Source organism: Pezoporus wallicus, unplaced genomic scaffold, assembly GCF_028554395.1.
Source record: "Pezoporus wallicus isolate ANWC-B61680 ecotype Strahan unplaced genomic scaffold, APGP_CSIRO_Pwel_v1 contig_2908, whole genome shotgun sequence".
Classification (NCBI taxonomy): Eukaryota; Metazoa; Chordata; class Aves; order Psittaciformes; family Psittacidae; genus Pezoporus; species Pezoporus wallicus.
In genome coordinates this window covers 3,709,112-3,720,963 of record NW_026642179.1, presented here as the reverse complement: position 1 = coordinate 3,720,963, position 11,852 = coordinate 3,709,112, and positions in this window count along the sequence as shown.

The window sequence follows — 11,852 nt, the reverse complement described above, 5'->3', positions numbered from 1 at the left end:
GCGACAGCAAGGCAGGCACAGGGCAGTGGCCAAACCAGCAAAGGCACAGTCTCCTAATACCCAAGCAAGAAGAGCAGAGCAGGTCTGGTGATGGTAAGCAGGTTCAGCCAAGAGGCTGGGCAAGTCCATCATGAGGGGACAGATCCAAGGTCAGGTGAGGGACTGAAGTCCACATAAACAGAGTATATGGCACAGGTATGGCAGCAGCACAGCTGGGGACCAAGTGCAAGAGCCTCAGCTTACAAGTGAGCAAGACAGGTTCTCACAGAGGCTCTTTAACAGAGCTTTCTCAGAGAGCTCTCTTAAACATAAGACACCTGCGTGATTACCTAAGCCAGCCCTGAGCCCAGGAGCCAAACCCCTAGGGAACATGCTCAGGGCCCTGACACTAGCTACCATGCTGTGTAAGCCTTCTCAAGGCAGGATTTAGATGCCAAGGACGAGTATAATCTGCTGCCAATCTCCAGACACAAGCACCACACCTTCACAAATGCCCAAGGTAACAGCAGCAAGCATTTTAAAGTAAAAGATTCTTACCAGAAACCCCTCATCTGTGTTCCAGACTCTCTGCCTGGTTGGGACAAGCCTTTGTTATAATTGGTGTTTGTACAGCAGTCAGTTCTGCTTCCCTGAACACCACCAAACCCTGCCACCTGAGGCAAATCATGCAGTAGTACCTGTGTACTGTGGTTTCACTGAGTCTTGCCTCTGACTTTTTTACCCTCTTGCTTTTGGTCTGACAGCAAATGCTGCTTAAGGCTGGCTGCCATTTCTTTTCCACCATGGGGAGTTCTCTACCACTGTGAGCTCTAGTTTCACTGCCCATCTGTGTAAGACACCCTTTGCAGACATAAAGGCTGGGTATCACTTATGCCACTTCCCCGGCTTTTTGGGAAGGCCCAGGGCAGTAGAAGAAGGATGGTTTGTAGCGTTATAACCAAAGAGTGGTTTGTCAGCCCTTCTGCAGCAGTGCATCCCTTCTGCAGGAAATGATCAGTGTGGCAAGTTGGTGTAATAAAAGGAAGCAAATAGAGAAAATGCCAACCATGTAAAAGTAACTGTATTTTAGCAAAGATTTGGAACAGTGCTGGAGACAGAAAGCAGTGCAGCGCCACATGCATGAACAAACCTTCTTATGCTACAACAGTATTTGCAATTTCACTCTGGTGAGGGAGAACTATAAGCCAAGCTGAACTCCTAACTGACTCCAGTGATTCTGATAGTTTCTGTTTATTCACCCCATTGTGAGTTGGGCCTGAACCAGATCCAATCTGCATCTGTCTCAGGTGTTCAAAACCTGCCTCTGGGAGACAACAGGAAAGGTGAAACACTCGGCATTCATGCCAACCTCACCAGTCCTTGAGCAGAAGAGGGGGCTAGCAGCCACCAGTGCCCTTTCTGGACCAACATGGAGATGTATCAGTACAGCAGTGTGCTAGCTTCAAAGATTTTGCTCTAGGCTTTGCATCCAGCTCCTGCCCCAGCAAGGTCCTACTGCAATACAAGAAATCAGGCTTCATAAGACAGAGATGGCTGTGCCACAGGCACCGAGTCACAGCCAGACTGCAGCTCGCTGGAAGGGACCATCTCCATGAGTGTGAAGAAGGAAGATCCAATAACCACATTTCGTCTGTGTACGTATTACTGTCTCTGAAACCACTGGCCCACCTCCTCCCTCCAACATCCCAGCCCAGATTGCATTGCCAGTGCCGTGCTGATGTAAAGCTGTGATTGCCAGCACGGGGTCTGGTGCCAAGGGGAATTTGCTGAGGCAGTCCGGCTCTCCGGCAGGCTGTCAGCTCCTGGGTCTGCAATGGCAATCAATCACTGAAGCTCAAGGAAACACACCTTAAAAAGCTCACCACTGGCTGTGCTGAGGAGGCAAGGTGTGTCCAGCCTGTTGAAATGACGCTATGATTAAAAGTTAATAAAAATGCGTTTATCAGTAAGTTGTATTTACCTTGTCTAAAGCCATGTGAACAAATTGAAACTCTTCTCAGTCTTTCCCTGCCACATTAAAAACAGCAAGGCATGAAACAGATCAGTAACACTAGCCACATTGGCTCTTTGTTTGGGGCAGAAGAAAGCTTTGCTGTTGGAAAGCTTCAGCTGGCATGGCTTCAGCCAGGGAGATGCTGCCTCCTGGCCTCTGCCAGGGCCCCTGCTGGCGAGCCCCAAAAGAGATTGCCAGGGTACTCACATGGGCACATAAAGAATGCTCCCAAAAACACTGCCGGGGACCAGCTGTCCCACTCCAGGGGACACTTCCAGGTTATTTGCATGAGCAACTATAAATGTATGCCCCAGAGATTGCTGCCAAGGCCCCTGCTGGCATGAAGTAGGGGCTGTGCCAGGGTACTCACCCAGGCACAAAGCAGCATGAGCCTCTGGGTGAGGCTGTCACAGACCCAGTGCATGCTCATCGCACCCCTCTGAGGGTGCTTCATGGCACAGCCCCCAGCGGGATCATAAGCACCCAGGGCCCTGCATCCCAGCTGGATTCTGCTTCTGTGCTGGCTCCAGACCTGTAAAGCAGAAAGACTGCCAGACCTTGAGCTCTTTCCTTCCCTCACCCAGCTGCGTCCTTCTCTCTCCAGCCACACAACAGCTGAGCAGCTCAGCACTGTGCCACCTGCTACCCACCTCCAATATCCCCTTCCAAATCCTCTGTGCAGCCACCCCAGGGACACTCAGAGCTTTGCCCCTTCAGCTGCACACCCCTCCCACAGGGCTCTGGTCCCCCTTCAGCAGTGGGGCTCATCAAGTACCATGCAGCAGCAGGGAAATGAGTGGGCACCCTGAGAGGAAACTAAATATGCCCAGCTGAGACAGGGTGGTCAAGTCAGCCCCATGTGTGCCTCCTCCCCACACAGCCAGGCAGGGTAGACAGCAACAGGCAGGAGGAAGGCACGGGGACAAACAGGATGCCTCAGTCTTTGTATGCTTTTGCGGATGCTCATGTGCTCTGGCTGCCAGCAGCCCTTCAGTGACTGCAGTTGGTAACACACACTGCTGGCATGGCGTGGGCACCCTTCAGGGATACTTAAAACAGGTAAAGCACTTTTAGAGAGAAAACATTTAGAAACTTTCTCTTTGGAAACACCAGTGCTGCAGCACAGCCAAACCAGCCCGTGGGAGAAGTTGGTTTCCCTGAAAGGAAAAAGAAAGTTTGCTTGTTTACATCCCACCTGAGCAGGTGGTAGAGAAAGAAAACTGACAAAAAGAAAGTTTTCTTGTATAGAGGTAGTTAAGCTGGGGAACTCACTGCCCCATGACATTTGTTTAAGGCAAAGGATTTTTTGTAGCTTTTTACAAGTCCTTCCTGGAGGCATTACCCCTCAGCATCCCTCTAACCTTGGGATGCACTCTGGACTGGTCAGGATTACAGTGGGCATATTCAGTGCCTGGCAGTCTAAGTAGAAATAGAGGAACTGGTTTGTGTTGGACCACACTAACTTCTCTCTTCTAGCACTCTGGTTTTGCCAGGGGTCAGCATCATGGGAAGGAACACAAAAACCTCCAGTAGGAAGGAGCAGGAGGACATCCTGACTGATGAAACCCTTCCCAGACTCCACAGGCGAAGGCTGAATTCAGCTTTGGTAAGCAAGGCTTACAGCAGTAGAAGCTTTTGTTACTTTAATTCTAGCTTTTAGTATTGTCTGGAAAACTGTTTGAGATCTGCTGAACCTTTCTCTGAATCCTGCTAGGACCCCTGGGCTCCAGCCACACAGCAGAAGCAAATTCCACAGGTAAGATGTGAGCAGCGTGAAAAGATATTGCCTTTAGCTGTCCCTGATATTGTTTCCAATGCAATTGAATATCTCTGTATTTCACACAATGAAACAGGGAGATAAGCTCTCAGTGAATCTTTTCAAGCTGCTCATTCTTTTATGGAGTTTTATCAAGCTGCAACCACAAAGGAGGAGGAAGAAAAAGACTTTGACTCAACCCTGACTGGGGAGGAAAATGCCTTTGTTTTTACTATGGGGTTCTGCTTCCCATTTGCATTCAGAATTAAAAGTACTCCGTCTAGCGACAAAACTAATGTTTTTTCCCTTCCTGTGACTTGGTTTTGTCTGGTCTCCTTGCAAAAGCAATATCAGCATAGAAGATTAATAGAAAGGGTTAGTGAGCAAAATCTGCCATGTTGATAAAGGCATATGAAGAGCAAACTCCACTAAAGCCTCAGGACTCCCCTTTAGTTTACAGGGTTGCAAAACATAAAAAATTCCTTGTTTAGTAAATTGGGCCAACATGGTCCAGGGCAACTGAGAGACAGATGTGGAACCCCACGATGCCAGTGCTACAGACCCGCTTTTCAAGCTAGAACAATGCTTTAAAATGAAAAATTCATTACCCGGATCTGTGAAAAGCAAATAAAGCTCAGCCTTTCCTAACCTTGACATTTTCCAGACTGCTGGCCAAATCCACGGGTAGGACGCACGCACGCGCAGCCGCCCCCAGCCTTCAAAGGGCAAGCTGGTCCACCAGAGAATGCCTTTCAGATGTGACTTATCTCCTCTGAATGAGCTGTGACACCACTGAGCCCCAGCGTACAAGGCGCCATGCATCTATACTTCTAATTACTACAACCGGCGGTGGTAAAGGCTTTACGGCTCTGAATGTGCACTGTTCTGGTGTCATCCCCAAAGGCACAAACCACAGAAAGAGTGGGTGAAAGCAAAGTGCAACAATTAGTAAGTTCATTCACCAGAAGACCATTTGCATGTGCTATTGCCAATTGCTGCTCCACTTAACCATCGCGAGCTATTTTGGCAACCAGGGTCTGCTCTCTGACATGAGGCTATCCTAACACCATCCTCCTTGCTGTGTTTTGTCCCTCTCCTCCCCCGGTTCTGTCTGTAATGTGACAGTTTCTGCCAAACAATGTTAGTGCATTAGCCACTTTTCAAACGATCGTTTTCCCACTGGGCAGGCTCTCTTCAGAGCGAGAGGATGGAGACCACAAGCCTCTCAGCTCCAAAGAGATTTTCCCTTCTCCGGTTAGTGGTATTCCCTGAGCCCTGCTGATGAAAGACACAGATGTGTCTGCAGAGGAGCAGCTCTCAGTGCCTGCCTCATTCCCCAGAGCCCTCTTCAGCCAGTTTGATGTCTAAGTGGAAGGGAAGAAAATAAGCTGACAGTGGGGTTACCACCCAGATGATTTTCTGAATTGATTAGCTGCTTTTTCATAGGTCTCACAGCCATACAAACAGCAACCTCGCTGGATCTTGCAAGCGAAGTAATGACCTCAGCTAGGAGAGCTCTAGAGAAAGACCAGCCATAATGATGTGCTGCTCTCTAGGAAAGAAACAAAGGAAAAGCCAGGGGAAAACAACATGAAGGGAACTAAACAACAGCTAGAAAGAGGCAACAAAAATGCAGCTTGCAAGAGCAAGAGGAAAAATACGCATCTTTTAGCAGCAGCTGTTTTTTCATTCCAATTTGTATGTAGAGAGCTGGGCAGGCAAGGAAAAGAGAGTTCAGAATACAACTTTTTGAGATTTAGCCTGTGAGCATGGGACAGGCTCATCAGCAGCTAAGGGCCTTCTTTGGGTGTGCTATGATAGAGGTGATGTAATAAAATCCAGACCCCTTTGAGCTGTCATGTGCTGGTCAGCCCATTGCCACATATGGGATGGCCAGGAGCAGCACTCGGCCGCTCTGGCTGTGACCCCCCTGCCAAGCAAAATTGAGCTGCATGGGGCAAGCCTTGTCCCTTAACATGGGGTCCTGCACCCCAAACCTTCCTGGTCGCGAGGTTTTCAGCTCAAGTGGGCACCATCAGTGCTCAGACATCCTGACAGTGGTTTTCTCCCTGGCCCTGGCTCTCTGCCCCAGTACTGCCAGGGCCGGGCAAGTGGCAGCCTCAGCCCTGCAGAGCCTGGCCTCAGTCCCCAGTGGGGTTGCAGGGCTGCCACGCAATGCAGGGGTGGGAATGGCAGGCAGCAGCCATGGCTTTCAGTGCACTCTGTCTGCCTGTCCATCCAGGGTCTCGCACTCCAGTGACAAAACCTGCGAGGGGCCAGGGCAGGGCTGCTGAGCCCAGTAGCCATACTGGGGCTTCCTCAGTTTCTCCCACCATTTCTGAGAGGAGGGACTTCTTCAGCATCCTTGGGCAACCCCACTGGTGTGGATGCTGCATCACAGGCAAACGGAGTGGGTGAAGCCCTCTCTGACCAGGCTGCAGAGTACTCAGGGTCTATAAGTGTTCCATGCAAAGTGTGAGCTTTGTGTGCCTCTGGGTAGAGACAGGTTTCAGCAAAGGCCACCACTGGCCAGGCCACGGGTGCCACCAGGACACGCTCTGCTTGACCCTGCAGAGATAAGTGACGTAAGAGGAATGAGCTGTGAAAGTAGAGAAACTTGTGCGGGACTCCAAAGGACTACACTAGTTCAGATCAGATACTGAAAATCTGTCTTCGAAGGGAAACAAATGGTCCAGCCTCCCTAATCTTGAGCTCCTGACTCCTCCTCAAACCCCAGAATAGTACAAATTAGAAAAGGGAGGGCAAAGAAGGGTGCTATGAAGCCTCATCTCATTGCTATTTCCCATCTGTGCTGTGCTAGTCCTGCCAGAGGTTTTTATCTCACAAAAAAAAAAAAAGAAAAGAGCTGGAAATCAACCCCACACATACTATATTCCCTCTGCAAGCACCGCATGCCTAGAACTAGCGTCTGCTGCTCTCAGTAGTTCTAATTAGCTAAGCAAGGCAAGCACTCATTAGCCCCACCTGGGTCACTCCGCAGCTGGGAAAGAGGAGCATTAACCCCCACATGGCTCCAGGATAAAGAGGTGAGAGGCAGATTCATTCCATGTGGCTGCCTGTCCTGGCTGCAGGACTTCAGGTAGCCTGGCCATGAAGAAGAATGGCTTTGGGTAGTGGCTGGATGGCAGTGTGAGGAGGCTGTGCTCGCAGTGCTGCTCCACAGAGCCTGATCTCCCTGTAACGTGCTATTAGCTTCAGAGGGGAACTTTTGGGAGGGGAAAAGATTTGTTATAGCACCACAAAGCACTGAGCTGCAATTTTAGCTGTTCTTATGCCGTAAGTGCTTAGCTGGTAGCATCTCTGAGTATATCTAAGTGGGAATAGAGGGGGCTCTGGCACAATGGATACAACTGCAGTGACAGAGTTTGGCTTGGCACTGATATGATGTTTCATAGCCATAACTTCAGAGTGCTAGGCAAAGCCAGCTGCCAGCTTAATGATAATAATAACTTAAGAAGTCTTGGATGTGCTTTTGTTAAGGTTAGGGCCCAAGGGGTGAGTTCCAAGATAATTCCCTGTGCTATCATACAAGTGTTTTTCTCCTTCTATGTTAAAGCTTCTCTTGCGTCAGATATTTTTCTTCAGGTGTGGTAGTGCATCAGGCCCCAGTCTAGAGCACAGGGTGCTCGGTACAGCACATACACGTGGGACAAATCAATTGCTGCCTCAGGCTGTTTGTAGCCTTTAGGTAAAGGTACTTATACACTGGATTCGTCCGAAATGGGCAGGCAGAGTAAGTTGGAGAATAGGAAAAAGTGCGTGCTTCCTTGTTCAGTTAAGTCCTTTATTTTTAGGAAATTGGTGCTAAACCATAGAAGGCATCTGTCTGAGCAAGGACAAGAAAGGAACAGGAGCAACTGCTCTGCCTGCAGACAGGAGAGGATGAAGAAGACTGAGCAGTTAAGTGCTGAAAAGAGAATCTGCCTCTGTCCTTCTCTCTCTGTTACAAAGAAACAGCATGGGGCATAGCAGCTGTGGCAGCAGCAGCAGGAAAAGGATGGAGAGCACTTAAAATACTTCATGGCTCTGACCGCTCCTTGGGGCTGCAGAGAAGTTCTGCCTTACCCTGGATCCCCACGCCGCAGGTGGCAGGAAATCTGGGGCAGAGAAAGCCAGTGGTGGAGCCTGGCATGAACGACACCCTTCCAGAACTGGGAATTGTGCTGGGTATACTGAAAATAGCCTATCCTGCCTCTCATTCATCCTTTGCAATCAGGGCAGGACAGTCAGGAAGACCACCCTCAGTTCCCCAACACAAATGATAGGATGACAACGAACCACTAAATCGGCAAGTGGGCAGTGCCTTCAAGTCACCCCGCAGCTACTGCTTGCAGACTGGTTTTGCCTGAGGATCATTCCTCACCAGGCACTGGTCACCAACATGGAGATATCGGGAACAGATGTAACAGGCTGACAACCATCAACCCAAGCTATCTAGCAGCCTTCTTGCCAGCAAGGAAACATTCCTCTCAAACCCTGCTCTTTCTCATGCTGATTCAGATGAAGGGCCAGACAGTTGGCCTGAGCTGCTAGATTGGTCCTCACTCACCAGCTTAGAGAATTCCATGTGATTTCCTAAGCAGAAATGTCCATATAATCTACATGCGTACATTCACAGATATGTGCTCGTGCACACACAGGCCTCCTCACATTAATAGCACTGCAGGGATTTCTTGCCTATCCTAAGAATGCAGGCTATTAACAAAGACAATAAAGCCAAAGCATGGCTATTAGCAGTATGGAGTCTGCAATACACAGTTAAGCAGATCTTGCAGCAAACAGTAGTTGGCAGTTCATTACAGCACTTGTTGCCTCCCTCTATAGTTTTCCACTCATAGCATCTGGGGGCATTTAACAAGTAAGCTTTTAATAAATTGCATATAGCCACAGTGTTAGCTACAAAGTATAGCTCTATGTTACCAGCTTCATTTCACAGGTAACAATCTTGAGGTGCAGTGGTCACACTAGCAACAGTTTGGAATGCTAAAACTGAGAGGGTTAAAAAAATGTTACTATTTATGCTAGTTCTTTCCCTTCTGTATTTTCTTCTCTGCTGGATCAAATGAATTAGTTTGGCTGGGTTCTCTTTTATCTCGAATCATCTTTTCTTTCTTCCCCAGCATGGTCTTCAAAGTCGGGGTTGGGAAGGCTGCAGGGGAATTTTGGCTGTCAGTTTGGTTTATATTTAATAGCACTGTTGGTTTACAAATGTTTTGCTAAAGGTTTTTTTTTTTTCCTGGTTTTGCTTTCAACTTGATTCCTATGATGCTACTTCAGAACAATACCCCTCTCTCACTGGAAAGATAAATCGGTTGAGACGAGCACTTGCTTTGGAAAGGTGAGGGTAGAGTTGTGATGGGTATTTAGAGACTCTATTTACATCAGAAAGAGAGGGGAGGGAAAGAAAAGCTAAAGTAGTGAAGTTTTGCCTCTCTAAGCAAAAAGACTCCCCAGGAAACAGTGGCCTTATGAGGTCCCCTTTCTGAGGCCTCAGAAAGCTGGGTGCACAGAACCAGAAATCTTTTAGCTGGTCTCCGCAGCCTAGAGCTCATTGGCAACGGGTACTTGTGGTCACAGAGCCAGTGGGAGAGCACAAGCTAAAGTTGAATGTAATATGCTGATGGATCTGGGAGGAAATGAGCTGGAAAACGGCTCACCACTGCAAGATGCAGTGGCTGCTTAGGAGCTTGAATTAGAGAATGCCCAAAAGATTGTATATTGACATCCCAACCAAAAAGATTGTTGAATAGGTAGCACAAAAAAAATCAGCTCTTCAGGTGTCTGCAGTGAACAATGCTTTATCCCCCGTGGCATCATTCCCACTTCCAACAAAGGTAGGGAAGCACAGTTAGAGTGAAACAGGACGTTACTGCTTGTGCCCTTGGGCCAGCCAAGAGTGGAGACCGCTGCCATGAGGCGCCTACACAGTCAAATGAGAGTGACTCTGGCCAGCACAGGCACACCTACACAAGCTGCCAGCTCACCAGCTGAGGAGGAGTAATAACAGTAGTGAGGATACTTGTCACTGATAAACCAAACATACTCTAGTAGGCTGGTCCACGTTGTGCTGAAGCCTACGCTGCTGCCTCTTCACCACTGCTCTACATGTGCTGGCTTGGAGACATGCTCCCCCATCCCATTTCACTCCAAACACATGCAGGTGTTTGGTGGGAGGTGCCTGAGTGGTGTATGCCTCAATATGTGCACCCAAAAATTGCCAGCCCAGCTTCTGCCTCTTCACAACGCTCAGATCAAAGAACAGTGGACTTGAACCTGAAGTATGGCTAGCAGCTAAGCAATGCTTCTTGACAGATGACACTCTCAAAAAGAAGGGTAGCTTTTGTTTCTCTGTTTGTTTTTTGTTTTTTTTTTTTTTGTAGAGTCTAAACCAGAGGAGCAGCAGGATTGGCATGATCTTGTGGTGCATGAACTACATGTCATAAATGTCCCAGCTGAGGTGGGCAAGAGGGCAATTCTCTGACATGTCTCCCTTGTTCTGGGGAGGGTTTTCTTCTATCAAATTACTTCACAGAGGGCACATGCCCAAGCAGTGTGTTTGGGGAAGAGCAGCAATTGGAAGCCAGGTGGGCCAGGATGAGGTGATCTGCCCCATGTACACATCCTGGGACATCAGAGCTGTTTGCTGTCACTTTCCTGAATGGAGCTTGCAGGATCTGGAGACTTGTCTCTGGAGACTTTCCCCTGTCCGCTCTGACTGCTGAACAGAAGTACAAAACATGTTCCATCCAGAAGCATCTCCACAGTGAGTACTAACAAGCCATTTCTCCTTCTCCCAGCAGTACAGCTGCCTCTAACATAGACCTTGCACAACAGGGCACATTTCGCCACGGAAGGGGAAGATTAATTTTTCCTCCAGCTGAAGCTATCTGGAATTGCTTTGAGACAAGCAAAATGCAATTGCATAGGTTGCAATGTGCCTAGCATACATGTGCGCAAACACTGCCAGGGCATTTTTAACTACCAGGACTGGCTAGGACCTATGTGCAATGCTACATCTTAAAATACAGGATTTCTGGAAACTCCATCCCCTTTCCTTTCCCAAATGCACATCTGCCCCCCAACACTGTGCCGCACTTGGTTCAGTGGTGGCACAGAGGGAAGACTGCTGACTCTGCTCCTGCTTTCCACGCTCTCCTGGCTCTCCCTTGGAGGATTCCTGTCCCATTCAGAGCCAGCCCACTTTACAAGAACTTACATGAAGCGAACTTTATCATCATGGAGTCCGTGTGAGGCAGCACACTTCATGTCACTGATGGGGACAGCCCTAACTAGGTGTTCAGGGTGACAGGAGGCAGTGGGAGGACCTGCTATTTGCCTGATGTGCTGGCTGCCTGATTAAAGTTCCTCAACCCTCTCTGGCTCAACTGTGACTCATTGTGGGTATTTGATCACATTTTCAGAGCAGGATTAATTACTGTTTATTGCTTGTTCACATAATGGACCAATGTCACACACAGGATCAGTTAGGTTGGAAAAGATCCTTTAAGATCATTGAATTCAATCATAAACCTGGCACAGCCTAGTCCACCACTAAACCATGTCCCTAAGTGGCACATTTGCATGTCTTTTAAATACCTCCAGGGATGGTGACTCAACCACTTCCCTGGGCAGCCTGTTCCAATGCTTGACAAATGATTAGGTGAAGTATTTTTTTCCTAATATCCCACCTAAACCTCCCCTGCTGCAACTTGAGGCCATTTTCTCTCATCCTATCACTTTTTACTTGGAAGAAAAGACCAACACCCACCTTCTTCCATCCCTTTCATGTAGGTGTAGAGAGTGATAAGGTCTCCCCTCTGCCTCTTCTTTTCCAGGCTAAAGGACCCCCAGTTCCCTCAGCCACTCCTAAGGCCCATTCTTTGTTGGAGGAGGAAGGAGGCATGCCCCATAATTTAGTGACCATTGCATCTAAATGAGAAGGTTAATAGCTTGCCCACTTCATATTTTAACCCCCAAGCCTTTTTTCCTCTCTAATTGTAAAGCATAATGGTTTTTATTTCCATACAGCAGTTCCCTGGAGTGCTTTGTCCAAACATATAAATCAAAGCCTTGCTGCCACAT